This window comes from Petaurus breviceps, unplaced genomic scaffold, assembly GCF_028583685.1.
Source record: "Petaurus breviceps papuanus isolate PSGF00001 unplaced genomic scaffold, PetGlider_PUasm1.0 139, whole genome shotgun sequence".
Classification (NCBI taxonomy): domain Eukaryota; kingdom Metazoa; phylum Chordata; class Mammalia; order Diprotodontia; family Petauridae; genus Petaurus; species Petaurus breviceps.
In genome coordinates, this window is record NW_027185697.1 from 11,014,037 (window position 1) to 11,036,027 (window position 21,991).

The 21,991-nt window shown below is 43.7% G+C and overlaps 1 long non-coding RNA gene across 1 annotated transcript; it reads left to right on the plus strand.

Annotated features, from left to right (window-relative positions):
• Positions 1 to 4,572: 4,572 nt before the first annotated feature.
• On the plus strand, positions 4,573 to 20,201 carry LOC138146127 (uncharacterized). The gene is made up of 3 exons (XR_011164398.1): positions 4,573 to 4,710; positions 17,684 to 17,793; positions 19,864 to 20,201. It is a non-coding gene; the product is annotated as an uncharacterized lncRNA (long non-coding RNA).
• The last annotated feature ends 1,790 nt before the right edge of the window (positions 20,202 to 21,991 follow it).

Below are 21,991 nucleotides of genomic sequence, written 5' to 3' on the forward strand. Positions count from 1 at the left end.
TTTCCTTGCCTGTTAAATGAGAGGATTAGGAAAAACTCCCATCCTTTAGATCCCTTCCAACCTGATGACCCCTCAATCCTGAGGTCAGCCCATTTACCATGCTGGGGATGACGGGTGGTTGAGGGATGGATTTGGGGCAAGGTTTCTTTCAGCTCCAAGGTCTTGGGCATGAGGATAATCAATAGAGACATCATGTTGTAGAATTTCTTCATTTTAGAGTTGAAGAAACTGAAGCCCAGACTGGTAAAGGGACTTACGTAAAGTCACACAGCCAATCAGGGGAAGAGCCAAGATTGGAACTCAGGTTTTCTGACTGTGGGTCCAGAGCACCTTGCTCCTCCCCTCAAGGTAGATCCCATGGATGGGACAGTTCTTAGGTTGAGAGGTCATTTTATCTACCCCCTTGCCTCCAGGATGAGAACAATCAAACTCTTCTGGAATCTTTGAATTAAAAATGAATCTCGCTTGGAGGATGATGAAGAGGTATATGATGGGGGGTGGTCAGGGACAGCCTGGATAAAGACCAGCAATGAAAATTCTAGATGGAGAAAGAGGCTGCGTTTCTGAGTGTTTGTGGTGCCATTTTCTCCTATTCTTCAGTCTATCTGATTTCTTCATCTGGATCCCCTTGGGTGTCCCCAAGGCTTGTCCTGGGTCCTCTAGTCTTTTAATCCAAGAGTGTCTTCCTTAGTAATCTCTTCAGCTCTCACAGGTCCAATTATCTCAACAGATCCAATTAGATCTCAACAGGTCCAATCAATCAGATCTCAACAGGTCCAATTATCTCAACAATTATCTCTATACAGATGAGTCCAGTATAGAAATATACACACACAAGCACACACATGTATATATGAACATGTTAATACACACAAGCACATAAAATGTGTACATGTATGTATATACACATTAATGTGTGTGCATATATACATATATTTATTTATAGTTGGAATGGTTGGTATATATCTCTATCTCTATCTCCATCTCCATCTCTCTCTCTATCTCTCTTTCACTCTCATCATGCATGCCACGCACTCACACACACATACACACACACATACTCTCCTAACAACTGTAACCTCTCCTGAGTTCCAATCCCCTATCATCAACTGTCTCTTGAACATCTTAGATTAGATGTTCCTAGGAATCTCAAACTCAGCATGTCCAGATCTGACCCCATTGTCTTTCCCTCAATATTCTCCTTTCTTCTAAACTTCTTTCTTACTATTAAGGTCACCACTATCCTTCCAGTCACCAGGCTCTCAAGCTGGACATGATCCTTAGTTCGTCTCACCTTGCCATTTCCACTCTGTTGCCAAATCTTATTTCTATCATCATACCATCTCTTGTATTTGTCCCCTTCTCTCCACTGACTCAACTACCATCTTAGTACAAACCCTCATTACCTTTTCCCCTTTTTGCAAGAATCTCCTAATTGATTTCCTTGCTTTAACATTTTCCCCACTCTTATTCATTTTTCAAAGTGATCTTCCTAAAACCCATGCTTGACCACGTCATCCTGCCCCCCCCCCAACAAGTCCTAGTGGGTCCCTATTACTTTCAGCATCAAACTGTGCTTGTATATAATACAGTGCTCTGTATATCCCTTAAAGCCCTTTGTCACCTGGCCCTTTCTGGTCTTTCCATTCATTTTCTACTTTACTGCTATCCATATACTCTATGAACGTTCAACACTAACCTTTCCTGCGATTCCTTGTACATGACGCTTCTCCTCCTAGCTTCATTCCTTTGTACTGCTGTCCACTGTACTGGAATGCTCTCCTTCCTCCCTCTTTATTTTTCAGGTTTAGTTCAAGACTCAGTTCTAATACCATCTCTATAGTAGGACCTTCCAGGTCTTCTCAACTGCTGGTGCCTTCACTATGGGATCACCTTCCAGCTACTTTTCTATGTGCCCAGCTGTTTCTAAGTTACTTCCTTATTAGATTGTGAGCTCCTTGAGGGCAGGGACTGTGTTTTAGTCCTTCTTTATATTCCTGCTGCTTAGCTCAGTGCCTGGCACATAGTAAGTTTTTAAGCAATGGTGATTGACTGACTTGAAGAAATGTGGAGAATCGAAGTGCCAGAGGTGAGGAGTTAATGGGTTACAAACATGCAAAATGGGAAACAGAATGTTGTGGAGGGAAAGAGCAAGCTGACCCATTTAGCTGGAATGCATTGTGTGAGGAGAGGAATATGAAATCAGACTGTGAAGGCAGATGGGACCCATTTTATGGAAGTCTTTCACTGCCAGGCGGAGTATCTTGTATTTTATCCTGGATGCACAGGATCAAGACCTAGAGTGAATCTCATCAGACTGACAACTCCCAGCTATTCCAGTAAGTGGTGACAACAGGCAACGATTGGGTAACGATTTCTTTTTTTATCTTTTTATAATCCCCAGTGCCTGGCACAGAGTAGGGAATACTTGTCTATCAATTGGTTAATGACTCCGAAGACCAGATAAACCAAAAGTCCTAGGACCTAGACCTGCAAAGTATCCAAAAGGTAATCCTAGTTTAATGCCATCCCCACCGTCTTCCACGTACATGCTTTACAGATTGGGAGACTGAGGTTCAGAGTAGGGAAGTCAGACTTCCAAAGTCTCCCACACCGCTAGTAGGTAATGGAACTTGGATTAGAACTCAAGTTTGTCTGATTCTAGACTCAAGGTTCTTCCCTCTAGCCAACACTACTCTTCTCCCTTCAGCCTCCTTCCAAAGTTTGGCATGACATGTGTCTTTGCAGCCCACTCCCCTTTCTGATTCGCTTTAGCCCATTTCTAATGAATCTCTGAACTCTCTAAGCTGGGATGGGAGGGAACGCACCAAAGGGAGAAACCACCTGCAAATAATGGAGAGCAGACCATTTCAGTCCTCCGTGATGTAGCCTTCACAACCACAGCTCCTTCCCTCCCCCCAGTAGTGTGGCTCTCTCCTCAGTGGGGCTGTTGAAAGCTGAGCTTGGTGGGTTGTGACTAATTGCTAGCAGATTTTTTTCCATCCTTGAAGAAGAAAAAGAGAATCAGGAGAAGGGGGGGGGGGACGGGAACCCAGCAGTGAACAGCTCGGAAGAGTTTCAAACACGTGGGCGTTCTCTGGGACCAAGGATGAGGATGACTCCAAATGTAAACAGTCCCAAAATAACTCAGCTCTCCATGCCCAGGACTGGATGTCCCTATGCCCTCTCCCTTTGGGAACTGGAGGTCAGGGAGAGGTGACATCTCCAGGTAATGTGATGGGCCACCTAGGCTGGAGAGCTGAAAGTGGCAGCTATCATTTTATTAAGACCCGGGGGCTTCCTGAGGGCAGGAACTTTGGATTCTGTTTCCCTGAAGCTTCCAGATGACAGGGATTATGTCTCCCCCTGCAAAACAGGGGAAGTCTAGAGACTCTTCCTTCTCTATTAGAATACAGGATCTCTGAGGGCAGGGTCTATGTCTCACCCATCAGAGTAAGGGCTAGCCTACAGTAGAGACTATGTTTCCTCCATTAAACCAGCAGCTGGTTCTCTGAGAACAGGAAATGTGTCTCCCTCATCAAACAAAGGACTTTAAAAGAGCAGGGAATGTGAGGCTTTTCCTGGATTCTACAAAGAGGAAGCAGTTATTTGTCCTCCCAGAAACAAGTGCCATTAGGTGAGAGATCCTCCAATGAGGGTCAGAGGAAGGAGTGTATTGGTGTTTGGTGGCTGTCCATGGGAGGATAATTTGACAGCTATTTGTTAACCTGGTAATATATTAAAAGAGGTCTGTTGTCTTCCTGGGGCACAAATCCAAGACTTGTGAGACCAGATGATGACTACTCACTCCAAGCGCACAAATGATACTGCCAGGAGGAAGCTAGAAAGTATTGCTAAAAATTATGATCTTGGGCAGGAAACTGAAGATCTTGGGTGCCCAGGCACAGGTGGCATTTTTATCACTGCTGCCAACTGAAGAAAAGGGCTTCCAAAGAGAAAGACTGATTGGGGAAGTAAACAGCTGGTTAAGAAGATTTTGTCAGCGAAGAGGATTTGGATTTCTGGACTGTAGCTTAAAATACAGGAATAACAGGCTCGTGGCCAGGGATGGAGTAACCCTAACAAAGGCAGGAATGTATTGCATTTGTCTACATTCTGGCAAATCTAATCCAAAAAAGGTGCTTAAATGAAAAGGAAGGGGAAAGGAGAAGATAAAATGGAGAGGGAATAGTAGCTAAGAAACCCAGTTCACAGGAAACAAAATCTAAGAAAGGAGCTACAAACAAAATCTATGGCCTCAAGTGCCTGTAAAGAAAGGCACAAAACAAGGTTAACAAGCAGAAAGTCATGCTGATGCAAAGAGGCAAATTTGACTCCATAGATATCACTGAGACTTGAGATGAGATCCAGGATTGGAATATGAGTGTGGGAGGGTGTCTCTTATTCAAAAGAAATTGGACAGTCCATAAAGAGGGACCAGATAGCAATGTATATTAAGAAGATATGGTCATGAGAACCAAACAAGTGAAGTGGGGTGGAAAACTTTTAGGTAAAAATCAACAGAAGCAGAAATTGGAAATTGATGTTATCATTAACATATACTATAGACCACCTGGACAGAAAGAAGAAATAGATGGGGAGTAAGGTAGAGAACACAAAGGCGTGATGGAGTAGCTTTGGAGACTTCATTTATGCGGCAATTCAGAATGCCTTTTGACAAACCTGAAGGAAAATGTCACCCTTTGAAAGGTAGGAGCTTAATTATTACTTATTGACTGATTCCCCTTCATATACTCTACATCCTAATCAAGTTGTTCTATCACTAATTCCACCTGCCATTTCCTTCCATCTACTTCTGCGCTGGATGCTCACGTGTCTGTAAGACATTCTCTCCTCATCTCTTTCCTTTGGCAGCCTTGATTTCTTTGAGACTTAACTTTGGTGCCTCGGTCTTATTCAGAGGCTTTTCTAATGCTCATTCTCTCCCTCCTGAAATTATCTTACTTATATATAACTAGATCATATTTGTAAAGCACTTAGCCTGGCACATAGTAGGTGTGGAATAAATGCTTAGTTCTTTATATAATTACAGGTAACTTGCAGGCAGTTATGTGGCACAGTGCACAAGGCACTGGGTCTGCAGGCAGGAAGACCTGAGTTTAAATTTGACCTCAACACTTACTAGTTGTGTGATCCTGGACAAGTCACTTAACCTCTCTTTGTCTTAGTTGCCTCATCTGTAAAATGGGGATAATAGCAGCACGTGCCTGTCAGGGTTGTGAGGATCAGTTGAGATAATGATTTTACAGTGATTAGCCCAGCAACTGGCACAGAGCAAGTACCCTTCTCCCCACCTCCCGCCCTGCCCCCATACAGGCACCTCTTATATCCATCACCAGTAGGATATGAACTCCTTCAGGGTAAAGTCAACTTCAATTTTGTCTTTTCACTCTCAGCTTCTAGAATAATATCTGACGTACAACACATGTGAAAGATTAATCAATGTTTGTTTGAGGGAACATTTTATTTTGCATCTGATTTTCCCTAAGAAGGAAAAACTAGTTTCTGGGAAATGGTGGGAACTTGGGAGGGATTTTTAGTTTTAGTTTTTAGGGGGAATTGACCACTCCAACTTTAAATTTGTGATACAGGAGAGGAAAACTGGGCATGCTTTGACCTTAGATTTGGGGAATGCAGATTTCAAAGATTCAGAGAAAGAATTGGCAGGATTTTTTAGTCTAAAATCTTTTCAGTAATAAACCCAAAAGACCTGGAGAGCTACCAAGAATGAAATTCCAATGACAAAGGGAAATTCTGATTAAGAGACAAAGTTATAGGAAAACTATATTTAAAAGTTACAGAAAAAAGTTTATGTGGATGCATAAGGATCTCTCAAATGAACTTGTTTTTTTTGATCATGTACAAGAGATGGAAACAAAGGCAAGTAAAGAGGAATGAACATAAGGCATGGCATGGTACTGTGGGGATAGTGTCAGGATTGCTAAAGCTCAGCCTGGTGAGGAAATCTACATACAAAAAAAGAATATTGGTATGTTTTAAACTATTTGGGGGAAAGGAAGAGATTCTAGAAAGGGATAGAACCACTGCTCAGGGTAGATGGGATAGTAATGAGGTCACGGATTTAGAGCTGGGAGGGATTTTATATGTCATTAAGACCTAACCCTTCACTCTATAGGAGAAGCATAGAATGGTTAAATTACTTACCCAAAGTTACGCAGGTAATAATAGGCAGGATTTGAACTCTGGCACTAGATCAAGGACTCCATCATCTATACAATATTGTCTTTCACCATGGGTAAGATAATAGTTGACAAAGAGAGGGCAATGATGCTAACCTCATTTTTAATGCTTTCTCTTCCAAGGAGAATGCTTTTTAGATCGGAAAGGCTAGTACAAAAATAGCTAGTGGGGAGATGATACCGAAGATGAGAAGAGAGAGAATGAGAAAGTGATTAGCTGGGCTTGGTGAGTTCAAGTCATCTGGTCTGGCACAGTCTATCCTTGGATATCAAAGGAAATGACAGATGCGATTGATTGCTTGAGTACGTGAAAGGTTGTAGGTAATGGTACAGGTCTCACAGGGTTGGAAAAGGTACATTCTCTCCTCGTTTTCAAAAAAGAGAAGAGAGTCAACTTTGTAACTAGAGGCTGGTGAATCTGATTTGATTTTTGGCAAAACTTTTACAAAATATTATTTTAAAAGACGGTAAATAAAAATTTTGAAATGAAAGGGGCAATCACAATGACTTAGAATGGTCTCATTAAGAATATTTCATGCCAGATTAACCACATTTTCCATTTCTTGCCAGGGTTATTGGCCTAGAAATTAGGGCAAAGCTGAAGATACAGTTTATCAATATTTTAGTAAAGTGTGTGACAAAGATCTCAAGTCATTCTTGTGTAAAAGATGGAGATACAACATCAGTATCAACTAGAAGGATTTAGAACCAGTTAAATGAGTAGGCCCAAAGAACAGTCATTACTTGTTCAATTTCATCTTGGAAAGAAGTGTCTGGTGGAGTTACCAGGCACCTGTGCTTGTTCCTGTGTTGTCTATTTTTTTTGTCAAAGATACATCATTAGAAGGGACAGTAAATGTCTTGGACGATTGGGTTAGAATTTTAAAAGTTCTTGACAGACTGGAACACTGAGATGAATCAATTAAGATTTAATCTGATAGAGACAAATGTAAAGTCTTATTCTGAGTTCAAGAAATCAAATTCCCAAGCAAAATATGAAGAGGAATGATGAAGTGTCAGTTTGCATAAAAGAGGTCTTGGGATATGAGTGGGTTGACAATTTAACAGTAATCAACAATAGAAACTGGCAGTCAAGAAAGAGAATGCAAATGCAAGCCAGGTTCATAGAATTCTCTTAATAAAAGTGTCCAGTGCTAGGGCATCCTGCTGCATTTTTCCCTAGTCAGGCCACATCTATGATGCTGTGTTTAGTTCTGGGTACCACATTCTAGGAAGAACATTGACAAGATGGAAAGCATACATGAGTAGGCAATGAGGATAATGAGGATGGGTCTCATGATTAAGCCAGATAAAGATCAATGGAAGGAAATGGGAATGGTTAGCTTGCAAAAGAGAAGATTTAGGGGGAGGTGTGATGATTGTATTTGAGAGATATGAGGCTTGTGTTTGGTCCAAGAGGGAAGAACCAGGAGCCTCGGGGGAAGTTTCAAAGAGACACATTTAGATGATGTAAGAAAATTCTTGGTAACAAGATCTATTCTAAAGGTCATGAGCAACATTGGACGTAGTAGGTTCACCTCCGTTAGTGGTCTTCAAACAAAGTCCTCACAGACTGGCAGAGTTCTGCTCTGCCCTATTCATGGAAGGCCATTCAAGTGGTTTCATCTGATTCCCTGTTCTAGTACCTTCCTTCTCTGTCTATTGCTTGCATTTCCTCCCAGTCCTGAAAGCACAGAGTATGACCTTTTATTTTTGTATTACTAGTGACTAGCACGTAATAGTGCTTAATAAATGTTTGCTGAATTTCTTAAAGCTCATAGTTATGTACTTTTTCTTTGAGTCTAGATTACTAGATTCCAACCACTTGAGCCTAAATCTTTTCTCTCTTTTTTCTTCCTTGAACATGAGAACAACCAGTCATCACCCTCAATATAATAACCTACTGTAGACAATAGCTAATTTTTCTATAACACTTTAAGGTTTGCACAGACTTTACATATTAACTGAAGTGATCCTCACAAAGAACACTGGAGTGTAGATAGTCAAATGCTACAATGGAACTGTGATGCTATTGATGCTAGACATTCCCCCCAAATGCAACTCATCTATGCTTGCTCATCCTATATGACCCTGGAGGTGCTTTCACAAGTTTATCTGCTGGTGATGGCAATGATGATGGTGGTGGTGGTGGTGGTGATTATGATGGTAGGTTGTGGTGATGGTGATAGTGACAAGGGTGATAATAATCAAGCTGACAGTGGTGATGGCAGTGGTAGTGATGATGATGGTAGTAGTAGTAATGGTGGTAGTTACGATGATGTGATGGTGGTAACGATAGTGTTGTAGCCATCCTGATGATGATAATGGCAGTGATGAGGATGGCAATGATCATGATGGCAATGTTGGTGATGATGATGATGGTGATGGCTGCCATGATGATTATGTCCTCTCAAGGCAAAGAAGGCATTTGCCTCTGATGGAGACACAATTCGGATGCCACTCTAGTCTTCTAGTACATTCTCCTCATCCACCCACCCAGGAGCTGGAGAAATAAACGTCTCAGCCTCTGTTGCCTAATCTAGGGCAGTGACTGACTGCACATGAGGGGTTTCAGATCCAGTAGGAGGGGAGAGAAGACCAGTGACTATCCAGAGTCAATTGGAGTGAAGATATTTGAGGGGTGGGATTGGCCCTGTGGCTTCTCTCACATCACACCTCCTTAGCCTCATCCAAAGGCATCTAGCTTCTCCATCAAGCCTGTCCCCTGACATTACTGGCATCCCAGAAATCTGAGATGAGTGGAAAAACAGGGAAACCAAATCTGAGCTCATCCCGGCGGGCCCCCTGGCGCCGTGGTCCCCCAGAGGGACCCTTTTTCCATGGCTCAGTCCAGTCTCTTGTGGAGATGACTTCAGCTATGGAGATCCTCGCCTTGCTAGCCCTGGGGAGAGGGGCCCAGGCTTGTGGTGCATTCCTTTCATGCTCCCCTCTGCTCCTGCTCACTCACCCGAGGCCTCAGACGTGAGAACTGAACTGCAGAGGAGCCGTCTGTCTCCCTGCTGCTCTCTAGGGGACAGGGTGTTGTTGGGGGGAGGGGGAAAGAGAGTTGTCAGGGACAAATTTTCCAAAGAAGCTTGGCCTTCAGGTTTTAATTGATTCTACCTGGAAAAATACCTCCCTCATGCCCTTGCTCAAAGGCCCCCATGGCTCCCTATTGTTGTCCTCTGTTTGACATTTAAAGCCTGTAGCAGTAGGCACTAGGATGCCCATCACTCCCCTTGCACTCAGAGTGGGAGCAAATTGGTCTCCCTACTATTTCTTGGTGCAAGATTCCATTTCCTGTCTCCATGGTGACATGCATATCCCATTCCTCATGCTGAATTCAGAATCCCTAGTCTCAGTTCAAGCTCTACCTCCTCCATGCAGTCTTTCCAGATTGCCCCCAGATGCTAATGTCTCATGAAATTCTTCCATATTTATTCCAGACATATTTTAATGAGCAAACAATCCCCAAGGCTAATACCAGCTGTTTCTCCTGAATATAAGCTTCCTGAGGGCAGAGACTACTTTATTTTTGTCTTTGTGTATCTGGTGCCTGACCCACTGCTCGGCAAATAGTAGGTACTTAATGAATGTTTGTTCAGTTGATATAGTAGGTGTTTAATAAATGTTTGTTGATTGATTGATTGACTTGGCACTACCCCAGAGGAAGAACTCTTTGCTTTCCTCTCTTTTATATCAGAGATGCATAGACAATTACCCAGCTGTTATGTAATTATAACAGCCAAGCATGGCCTGGAGGAGAGCTGAAGGAATTGTCTTCCCTCCTTCTTTGCAGTGGTAGGGGAACTAGGGGTGTGGAATCTTGAATACACTCTCAGACTAGACTGTAACACCTTTCTTCCTTTTTCCTGAGAGAAGGGGAGGGAAGAATATACCCAGAGATGAGGGTCATGTAAAAGCAAAAGAGACTAATGTAGTTCTTTAAGAATCTTACATAGTGGTTATATACTTGGTAGGAACAAGGGAAAGAAGGGAAGGAGCAAAGAAAGATGGGAGGAAAAAAGAAGGAAGGAAAGAAAGATGAAAGGAAAGAAAGAGGAGAGGAAAGAAGGAAGGAAAGAAAGGAGGGAGGAAGGAAAGAAAGAAAGGAGGAAAGAAGGGAAGAAGAAAGGGAAGGAGGGAAAAAGGGAGGGAGGGAGGTTGGAAGAGAGTGAGGAAGGGAGGGCAGGAAGAAGGGATGAAGGAAGGGAGGAAGGAAATGAGCATTTATTAAGCAATTGACTGTGTTGGGCACTATTCTAAGAACTTTACAAATATGATCTCATTAGAGCCTCAGCACATCTCTCAGAGGCAGGTGCTATGATTATAACCATTTTATAACTGATGAAACTGACACCAGCAGTGGTTAAGTGACTTGCTCAGGGTCACACAGCTCTCAGGATTTTAAAAAGTTGAATTTTAACTCTGGTCTTCCTGACTTCAGGTCCCGAGTTCTAACAATTTCACCATCCTGCCCAACTCCATTTTGAAGCTGAGGCAGGAAGACACAGCAGAAAGACTACTGGCCTTGAAGTGAGATGAATCTTGGGTCTCAGTCTTGCCCCTAATACTTACTTGACACTGGACAAGACCTTTAACTGCACTGAGTATCAGTTTCCTCATTTGTGAAATGGGGAAAAGAGTGGTTAGATGAACAGCGCTGCTGTGAGGCTCAGATAAGAGAGTACGTACAAACCATCAGAACCATAGAGAGGTGGTGATCCAGGTCTCAGCTCTGATCCACATGGGGCTGCATGAGCCTGGACAGGTCACTGAACCCTGCAGGTCATAGATCTCTCTCTAAGCTGTGGAGAAGTCAGTGATCTGCATGGGTAACAGGTGTTTTCTCACTGAGAACTCCTAGACCATCAAAATCCCAGGTCCACATTTCCCAACATGGACAAGGTTGATGTAGAATGTAATCTGTCTCTAAGAAGGGAGTTGCCAGGCTGAAGATATTAATGTATGGACTTTTGTGCCCAGACCTGGGCTGGGTCCTGGGGATACTAAGATACAAGTGTTACTTTTGTCTTTTGTCTTCTCTCTCCTTCCTCTCTCCTTATCCTTTCCAGACTTGAACCCTACATGTCCTAGGATCGCTTCAGTGGAAGGTAGGCACCCCATTTGCTGGTACAGGAACTGGTGCCCAAGACCCACTGGCCAGTAGAAGCCCCTCTACTTGGCGAGGAAAGTAGAGCTCAGAGACAGTCCCAGAGAAAGCTTTGAGAAATAACCCATGCTAGCCTGCTCCCCAATCTGGTCCATTTGTCCCCTCTCCCCTTCCCCATTATAGCTAAGTGCCAGTCCCTCCATGAAGCCTTCCCAACTGTTTTGATGGTAAAGATGTTTCCTTCCAGATATCTCTTTGCTCTCTTCCTATGGTCTGATATGGAATTGTATTTTATCTGTCTTGGAGGCATCTCTTTTTCCTAGACTATGTTCCTTAAAGGTAAAGTCTGTGTCTTATCTAAACTTAGTATTTCCCTAGGTGTTGGGCACAATTTTCTTCATTCATTCATTCCATAAGCATTAACTAAATGCCTATTAACCACCAGGCACCATGCCATTACCCATAAAAAAATGTTCATTGAATTGAATCAAATTCATTTTAGATCAAGATCCAAAATGATCTTGGCAGGCTAGACATCAATGGGCCAAATCTCCTAACATATGGAAAGCACTGTTTCTTTTAGACGGTTAGTTCCTTGAATGCAAGCACTGTCTTTTACCATTTTTTTTTGACCCCGGCTCTTGATACTTAGTAGGCTCTTAATAAATGTTTATTGATTAAATGACTCCAAAGTAACATACACCTTAAATTTCTATAAAGGCTAACTACTAATAAGATGACATTGCAAATTTGCAAAATTGAATATAAACAAACATAAGGTTCTTTTCAAAAGAAATGAACAGATAATAGTCCCTGTCAAAAGCATCTCAGGGCTTCGGTGAAATGCTTGCTTAACATGCCAATAGTATGCTACAGTGGAAAGACCACCAGATTTGGAATGAGAGAGGTTTAGTTAGAATCTCAACATACCCACTTACAATTTATCTTTCCAAGTCTCACTTTCCTCATCTGAAATGAGAACGTTGGACTAGATGACTTTGAAGGTCATTTTAAGCTATGAATTGATGATCTGGTGATAATATGAGCAGAGTCATGGAACAACAGCAAAAAATAGGAATTTAGACGTAGAGAGTCATAGTATCTGCTTTGGGGGAGAGGGGAGGAATGGCTCCACAGTCCTGTGCCTTGGTAGGGCCTTGCCTAGAGGACTTTTAATTTTCTATCCTAGACATCACATTTGGGAAGGTTGTGAGTAAGCTAGAGAGTGAGTGTCCAGAAGAGAGTGACCAGGAGGGTGAAGTCTGTCTGGTGAGTATGCCATCTGTGGATTGGTCGAAGGAACCAAACTTTTAAAATCTTTTTATGAGTTAAAGGTTTGCGTATATCAATGTGCAGCAAGTTAGTATACTGGCCTTGGGTTTTCCACTGAATGGCTTTGTTGTGGTGGTGGTGGTGGTGATGGTGCTGTTTAATTCACTGATACCTGGTATTAGCATTAGGGATTGTTTGCTCATTAAGCAATTGTTGAACTTGACTAAGTGACTGGCTAGTTTTGCTTCTCAAGTCAAATTTAAAAAACACAACAAAACCTCTTTATTAAGCAACACTAATTATTAAGCAATGCCAGGCACCGAACTAAATTCTGGGGACATAAAGGCAAAAGATAGTCCCCACCCTTGAGAAACTTCTAGTCTAAGGGCAGAGGCAACATGCAAATAGCAGTCTGCACAGAAGACATCTACAAGGTACATTGGAGCTCCTGCTCTCTTCTAGGGGTGGGAATATTGAGGTTTTAAAAAATCCTTTCTTGTTGCTCCTAGTGAGGACAGCTGAAGGCAGAAAGATTCCCGCAGGTAGGAGTTAGGCAGTTTGCTGGCCTGAGGATAGACATCAGCCAGTTCACAAGACAGCAAACATCTGGATTTTTGGAAATGCCTGGAGGCAGATGAGGGCTTTGAGAGCTACTGGAAGGGAAGCCCAGGGAACTCGAGGAAAAGGAAGCAGTGGGAGGCCAGTAAGCACACTGGTGTCTTCATCTCCACTGACCCAGCACGGGGCCTCATGCTCTAACAGCCTTCCCCCGAGTTAGAGCAGTGAGGTTAGCTTTTAAAAAAAGAGTAGAAAATTTCCTGCATCTGCATTCCGAGGTGTGGGCCAGGCCTTGGAGGGGACCAGGAATGTCTAGTGGAATTTGACAGGAAAGGCAGTCCTGAGGCTTCTAGAGCTCAGCGATGAAGGTGGAAGAGAGGAGGCTGGAGGAGTATTGGGGGAAGGGGCCTGCCAAGCTGGGACTGGGAGGGAGAGGGCGGATGCATCTCCACCCTTCCCCAGGCCATGGCAAAAGGGAATTCTGCTACTCTTCCAAACTCTGTGGCTTCTGATATTTGTATGGAAGGAATTTGGCAAATCAACCTGGGATAGCTTAGGAGTCCTGTTCATAGATAGTGAGAAGGACCAAATGGGGCTGCAGTGGACTTTAGAGTTGGAGAGGCAAGGGTTCAGATCCTAACTTTGACACTATCTGCATGACTTTGGATATGTCAACTACTTTTTGTCAGCCTCAGTTTCCACGTCTCTAAAATGGGGTCAATTATATTTGCTCTATCTGCCTTACAGGGTTGTTATGAGAGACAGTCTTTATGGCCCTTGAAATGTTACTGCTGGGGCGGCCAGGTAGCACAGCGAGTAAGAGCACTGGCTCCAGTGTCGGGACAACCTGGGGATCAAATCTGGGCTCAGACATTTAGCACCCACACAGAAACACCTGGCCATGTAACCTTGAGCAAATTACTTAACCCCAATTGCTTAGGGGCGGCCAGGTGGCTCAGTGAGTAAGAGCACCGGCTCCAGTGTCGGGATGACCTGGGGATCAAATCCAGGTCCAGATATTTAGCACCACACCCAGAAATAACTGGTCGTGTAACCTTGAGCAAGTTACTTAACACCAATGGCTTTAAAAAAAAAATGTTACTGCTGTGTGATTCCTGTGGGTGAGGTCAAGCATCTCATAAGTGATGGGCTCAAAAACAAGGATCCTGAATCCACATGCTAGGTGACCTTGCATCAGGGAGACCCTGGGTTCAAATCCTGCCTCATATACTCACTACCTTTGTGATCCTGGGCAGCTCTATCCTCTATACTGTGCAGTAGAGAATTTCAATGACTAGCTAAAGTCTTAGATAGTCTGGGGGCAGATGCCCAGCTCTTCCACATCTTCTTCCCCACCTCACCCCCACCCCCACCCAACAGCCCTTCCACTCACATAGCACTTGGGTTCTGAGTGTGTTTTTTCCTGCAATGGGGATGGGCAGCATTATGTTCCCCCCACACTGTTCCTCAGTCCCCCTTGTAAAGCAGTTGTTTGTAAGGCAACTTGAGGAGTTAGTGATGGATCACTCTGAGGCTGGTTTTTGGAGTCAGTGTTTGGGTTGGTTTAGGGTCACTCCAAAGTTAGAGGTCAGTCTTTGGCCAGGTTGAGGGGAGTTGGGGCATTTTAGGAGGGAGGACCCTGTGAGCAAAGACATGCGGTCAGAAATGAACACATCATGTTCTAGGGGAAGTGGAAACATCTTAGCTGGAGGGAACAGAAGAGCTGTGCTGGGGATGAGGGAAGGATTGTGCTGGAGAGACAGAGGAGGGTAGGATTTGGGTAGGCCTTGAATGCCAAATGCAGCTGGGGTGAGATGCTCATGTGCTCTGGGCCAGCTCTGAAAATGTCTCCTCCTCTGTGCCCTCTGCTCTAGAAGCTTTGAGCCTCCCTTTTCACTGGGTGACTCGACTTTATGCTAAACAGACAGACCTGAATTCAAATCCAGCCTCAGATACTGTATGACCCTGGGCGAGGCAAGGCAGTCTTTGCCTCAGTTTCCTTAACTATAAAATGGTGATCATAACATTCTCTACCTCCCATGGTTGCTGTGAGGGTCAAATGAGATAATATCAGAAAAGCATTTTGCAAACTTTAAAGTGTGATGTAAATGCTAGGTGGCTATTTCCTCCAGCCTTCAATAGAAGTATGGAAGAAAAGACCAGGTGACCCTTTGTTAAGTGTGCTGTTCAGAGATACAATGCTGCAGAGGGGATCTAGCTTAGGTGAAGGACAATGAGTGGAAGGGCCTTCGGGGCCCTCCGTGGCTCTTCGTTCATTGTCTCTGGTCCTAACCGACTTCTGAAGGCCCTTCCTGCACCCTCTCCCTCTCTCAGCCTTCTCTTCTCTAGCATGCACCATCCCAAATAGCTCCACATTCTCCTAGTGCCAGAGACTTGTAGAGGTCTCTGTCCTACTGCTTCCAGGTGACCATTTCCTCCGATTGCATTTTATCCATCCATCAAATCCTCCTGAGCATGTATGTGCTGGGTCCCAAGGAGAAGAAGAAAGCAGAGAAATGAGAATCAGTCAAGACATCTGGATTCTATCCCTGGCTCACTCTGAGGCATTGGGCTATGGCTTCTTCCCTTGTCTCAATCAAGATGAAGCAGAAAGGAAAGGACTGAAGCTGATGCTATAGCCAATGGTGATTTGCATTAATTTTCCCAACTGTATGACTTCTGAGACTTAGAGAGAGAGATGTCTCTCTCTCTCTTGGGAAAATGACTTGATCATGTCACTCACATTGTAACCTTGGCATCATTCTCAACTCCTCCTCGTTCTTTACCCAACATAGCCAATCAGTGGCCAAATCTTGTTATTTCTAGCTTTTCAGCATCATGTTCATGATAAGAGGTGAAGGACAATGGGTGGAAGGGCCTTCGGGGTCCTCCGTGGCACATGAAACAGCAAATCGCAATGCGAGCATGGATGGTTGTAGATTGTAAAGTGATGTTGGGTGGGAGAAGGGAGACTCATCAAGGAAGCCTTCCTGGAAGAGGAGGGATCTTGAAGTAGAAAGCAGCCCTAGCCCCAGCCTCCAGGCAGTGATGCAGGAGACCACCTAAGGGCCACCAAAGAGCAAAGGACCCATTGCCAACCCAAGAGGCATGCCGGTGAGAAGATGCTTAATTGGTTCTTCCGAGGGGAGGATTTACAAACGGCCTCTTCCTCTTGCTTCCAAATGGAAAAATCCACTGGGCCTGAAGCCCTGAACAAGCTCCAGGCCAAGGTCTGTGACTCAGCCCAGAGTCATAAATAACAAGTCCCTCATGACAAAGCTGAGAAGGAGAGCCGGGCCCAGGGCCACATATTTATTAGAAAAGAGAGCCGAGCCATGATCTGGGAGCTCGGTTTCCGGAAAGCAGAGACCGCAAGGCGGTAGGAAAGGTCAGGAGGCACTTCCACAGGAAAGCAGGACGGAGCTAGCTGCTCATTCTCACCTTTCATCTTGGGCTGAGAACACTGGGACTTTCACAAGGAGGGATGTCCCATCTGTGGGCCAGAGAGGGAGGACACATTCCATTCCTATCCATTCTCTAGGCCCTCCCTCTATTTCCACATCCTCTCTGAGGCACCCCAGGAGAAGATCAGGAGGGACCCATTCAGCAGTGTTGATCAATTAATCAACCAACAAGCTTTTCTTAAACTTACTATGCCCCAGGCACTGTTTTAAACACTGCTGATGCAAAGAAAGATAAAAACAATTCCTGCCCTCAAGGAGCTTACTTTTAAATGTGGAAACTACTTGTAGATATGTGAGTTGATAAAATGGGAAGTCCCCAATGCAGACATTTTGACGTGGGAGCCCACCTTAGGGTGACATGGATAGATTTCAGGGGATATAGCCAACTTATTTTGGGAAAAAAATAAAGCTTTATTTCAATATAATTTCCTTCATAATCCATGTACTTTATTTCATATATTAAAAAATATTCTTCTGGGGGCCAGGTTGGCTACCTAAGGGGTTTATGACCAAAAAAGAAGGTTCAGATCCCCCACTCCAGGGTCTGGGAGGACTGGGATTCTGATGTCACAGAATCCATGAACGACAGGATTTAAGGGGCCACCACCATCCATCCGTGTAACTGATGCTTGATCAAAATACCTCATGATAATATATCCACCAAATGGTGGTTGGGGGTTTGCCACCTCCAAAGCAGGTCGTTGCACTGTGGGATGGCTCTCCCCTAGGGAAGTTTACCTGAAATCAAGACAAAATGGACAGTGTTGTAGCTTTGATCAATTGCTTCTCATTCTTCCTTCTGGAGCAAAGATTATTTCTTCCAGGCTTTGCTCCAATTTATCCTGCCTATGTCTTGCATATACATAGCTGTTTGTGTGTTTTCTTTTGCATTAGACTGTGAACTCTTCCAAAGCAGGTCCTGGTTTTTTGTTTTTTGCTTTTTTTGAATCACCAGTGCCCAATGTCCAGCAAACGGTAGACATTTAACAAATGCTTGTTGACTTGATTTGATTAGAAAACAGAATAAGTCTAGTCCCTCATCTTCTCTTTTCTAGGCTCAAGATCCCCAGTTCCAAGACCCCCTGGTCATATGATATGGACTCAAAACTTCACTATCTTGGTTGACCTCCTTGGGATGCTGGCTTATCAACACCCTTCCTAAAATGTGAGCCCCAGACCTGAACACAGGGTTCCAGAAGTGGTCAGGCCAGGGCTGAGGACAGTCTGGGGAACAATGGCTTCTGGCCCCTCATCAAGCAGCCCTCCATCATGTCATATCAACTAATCAGCAATATGTCTCACTCTCTCCCTCCTCATCAAACTACAACTGACTTGCTGTGTGGATTAGACAAACCATTTCCCCTTTGATCCTCAATTTCGCTATCTTTATTTGGGGGCAGAATTCTATTTTATTTTGTCTTGACTAACAGTCCTGGTTATGTGTCTCCTGGAACTGCTGTCAGGTTAAAAAAAAATAAACAAAACAAAAAACAATTGTTGGATCATGTTACAGTTAGATGAGGTCTTAGGAAGCAGCTCCATTGTGTCCTCATTTTACATAGAGGCAAATGGAGGCCAAGAGGGGAAGTTACTCACCCAAGGTCAAATGATTAGTTATGTATATAAAAGTGTTTTGAATTTTTAAAAAGCACAATTTGGACATGAAATATTAAATAGGGAAATCTCTTCTCCCTCTCTGTTCTTCTCGCCCTCCCCCGCAAGTTGAACTGTGAAGCATGAGTATATATGGCAGGGAAAGAACCATCAGCAAATGTTGGTGCGTCTGGTTGGCCTCTTACTCCCAAAGCTAATGAACACCTTCTTGGTTCAAATAAGGGCCTCTGCCTTGATTAGGGCACTTAGCACATGAGCAGATGATTGCCACCAGGTTCTCTGCCGGAAAATGTGAGAGTTGTGAGATGGAAACATAATTTCATTTACTATTCAACAGTATCCAAGACAGATGGCCTTAGTTAAACAATCAAACCCTTAGCCTTAGGCTGAACAAAAGTCCATTAAGAGGAAGAATTGCAAGCCGTCCCAGGTCTTTATTTTCTTACCTCTAATTTGTTCTTTGCTTCTTCCAGACTTAACTTCATCATTCACAGAACCTGTTCTATTTCTCCTTTGCTCACAACCCTTACGGGCATATCTATTGTCTGCTGAATAGGGTCCAGAGTCATTGGCTTGGCACTGAAGGCCCTTGACAATAAGCTTCCACCCCACCTTTCCATCCTTGTCTCACACCATTCTCTTCCACGGTTCAACCCAGTTGGGCAACTCTCTGTCCCCTGAACCGTGCCTTGTGAGCCTATGATCTCCAACACCTGGGTCTTGGTTTATGCTGTTTCCGGGCTTGAACATCCAATTTCATGTTCTTTTCCTTTTGTATTCTCAGTCATTCATTAAAACCCAGTAAATCCAATGAGATATAGTGGATAAAGCCAGACGTTAGAACCAGGAATGCCTGGGGCCCTCTACCACATACTTCCTGTGTATCCCTGGAGGAATCATTTAGCCTATCCAAACTCCAGGCTTCACAGATCTTAATGCCTCCCTCCTCAAGCTCCAACTCAAGTACCACTCCCTCCAGGAAGCCCGCCTAGATAGCTCCTCCTCCAGTGATATTCCTCCCCTTGGACTCACATTGTTACTGTTTCGGCCCCTATCCCTCATGAGCGTTGTTGTGTGATGCAAAGATCATTAGCTCCCACCCTAGTTATGACTCAGGCAATATTTGCATCAGCAGACCATAAGCTCCACAGGACAGGGTTAAATTCTCACCCAATTTTTGTGCCTTCTGCTGTGAGCAGAGTGCACTGCATATAACAGGTGCTTAATTCATGTTAGAAGCTGCCTGTCTTATGTTCCCTCCCACCATTAATGTAATTCTAGTCTCTAGGCTGAAATAGACATAGGGGTAGGGACTGGATCTATGAGGTCATTAAGGAACTCCCAGGTGAGGGAACTCCCTCTCTCAGTGAAGGAAAGCATAATTATAGTCTGTCATTTATAGTTTTAGAGATTTGCTTAGAGCATTAAGCAGTTAAGACATTTGCCCAGGGTCACCCAGCCAGGATGTGGCAGAGTCAGGACTTGAATCTAGGTCTTTATAATTTGGAAGTAAGAGCTCTATCCATCAGACTCCAAAGCAGCGATGGGGCATTGAGGAAGGGGCGAAATAGTTTCTCTGGGCAAACAACATCTTTAAGTTCCCTGTGCCTTTATTTTCCAGGTCTCTCGATCTGAGAAAAAAGATTCATGGTCTGACCTCGGCTTTTGAACTGGAAATGATGACCTTGAGGCATGTGCTTCCATGTCCTCCCAAGTTCTCCTGAGAGTGGGCATTCCCAGCTAAAGAGATGGAGGGAACCAGGGGTAGATTAAAAAGTATTATGGAGGAACGTAACATTGGCTAGAAGCTCATGGTTCTGACAGGAAGGCTGGATATATGTTTGGGGAAAAAAGAGATGACATTCATACAAACAAAAATGTAAAAAGAACCATTCTGAGGACATTTGTTAAGCTCCTACTGTGTACAAGACATTGTTTAGTTATGAAGAAACTTCAATTAAAGATTCTGTACATGCTGATCCCTTTTATGGGTGGGAATATCTCTTTGATTGAATTATTGGTTGGTCTATTGATTGTTGTTCTTAGTTTTTTGGGTTTTTTTTTTGCCTTTTGGAGGGCAATTGGGGTTAAGTAATTTGCCCAAATTTATACGGCTAGTTTTTGTGTGTGGGTGTTACGTGTCTGAGGCTGGAACCGAACTCAGGTCCTCCTGACTCTGGGGCCGGGCTTTTACTCACTGCGCCACCTAGCCACCCCCTGTCCTTAGTTTTTAGAGAGGACCAAAATGACATCACTATTTTGGGGTAAAGGTACAGTGTGTCCGACTGTGGTTGATCAGACCAATATGAGCTTAGAAGGTTCTACTGCAGGTTGGGCAAAAATAGTCCATGTGAACATTTGGAGTGGAGATGTCTAAATTTGCACATTTCCCATTTCTTCTGAGCAATTGTAATTCTGCTTCTCTCCTAGAGCATAGCACCTTCTTTGATGTGGGTATGCTATGCTGCATGGTCCTGTGCCAGCATCTCCCATGTCTCAAATCAGTTCCCAAGTTCAGCAGAGAGACCTTGAGACTGTCCTTGTATTTCTTCTTCTGACCACCTTTTGAACACTTGCCCTGTGAGTGCTCCATAAAATGGCCTTTTTGGCAGGGGTACATTCAGAATTCCAACAATGTGACCAGCCCATCAGAGTATACTCTTTGCAAAGGAGCTTGAATTCTTGGCAGTTCAGCTGGAGAAAGGACTTTAGTGTCTGGTACCTTACAAAGACAATTCAAATGGAAGAAATTAAGTTGTAGAATCATTCCATCAACCAAAGGTGCAAACCAGGTGTGGATAATTCCAAGACACCTTTATTGAATCAAGCAATAAAAGGCTTAAACTGTAAAAATAAGTCTTTAATCCCCTTTAGGAAAATGGAGTAGTTAGGTTACTGAATAAAAGGTGAGGTGACTTTCAGTTTTGCTTCAAGAGGATCAGTTATATACCCTGTGGGGCTTAGATAAAACAGCAGTCCCAGTTTGGGATCCAGTATTCTGCTTGCAGGCTAGCCCAGGGGTAAAGCCACTCTATCCTTGCCCTTGAGAGGAAATTGCCTGGGTGGGTGGGTGGTAGAGGAGAAAGTCTTGGTCTCCTCCCTGCCCCTTAACTAGAGGATGATCTTTTAAACTTCAAAAGGTAGGAAGATTTGGACTTTCCATTAGCATTGGTAGTATTGTCCCTGGAACAGCAGGAGTTGATGTCAATGTCTACTTCACAAGCAGAGGACAAACATCCAGGAAAGGCAATTACCCTTACTCTATAAGGGTAATGACTGTCAGAGCCCAGGGAAGTGCTACACACACCCCAGGAGAATTTCACGAAGACTCCACAAATGGAGAAAAGGACTTTGATTGCCAGTAGCCATGGATTTATTACTCATGTATCCTCTATGGTTGCATCCCACTTTCTCCAGGGACCTTGAATGTTCATGGGAAGATTGAGTCCTAGGCTTTTGGGGTAATGTTTTTGTAACAATTATTCTTACTATATCACATTTACTAAATACCTTTTTCTTTCTTTTCTTTTTTTTTTTTTTTTTGCTTTTTTGGAGGGCAATGTGACTTGCCCAAAACCACACGGCTAGTGTGTCAAGTGTCTGAGTCTGGATTTGAACTCAGGTCCTCCTGACTCCAGGGCTGGTGCTCTATTCACTGTGCCACCTAGCTGCCCTAAATATCTTTTTCTAAAAGCTAATTAACTTTGACTGGCAAATTGATAATCAATGTGAGGCATATCAGATGGGGG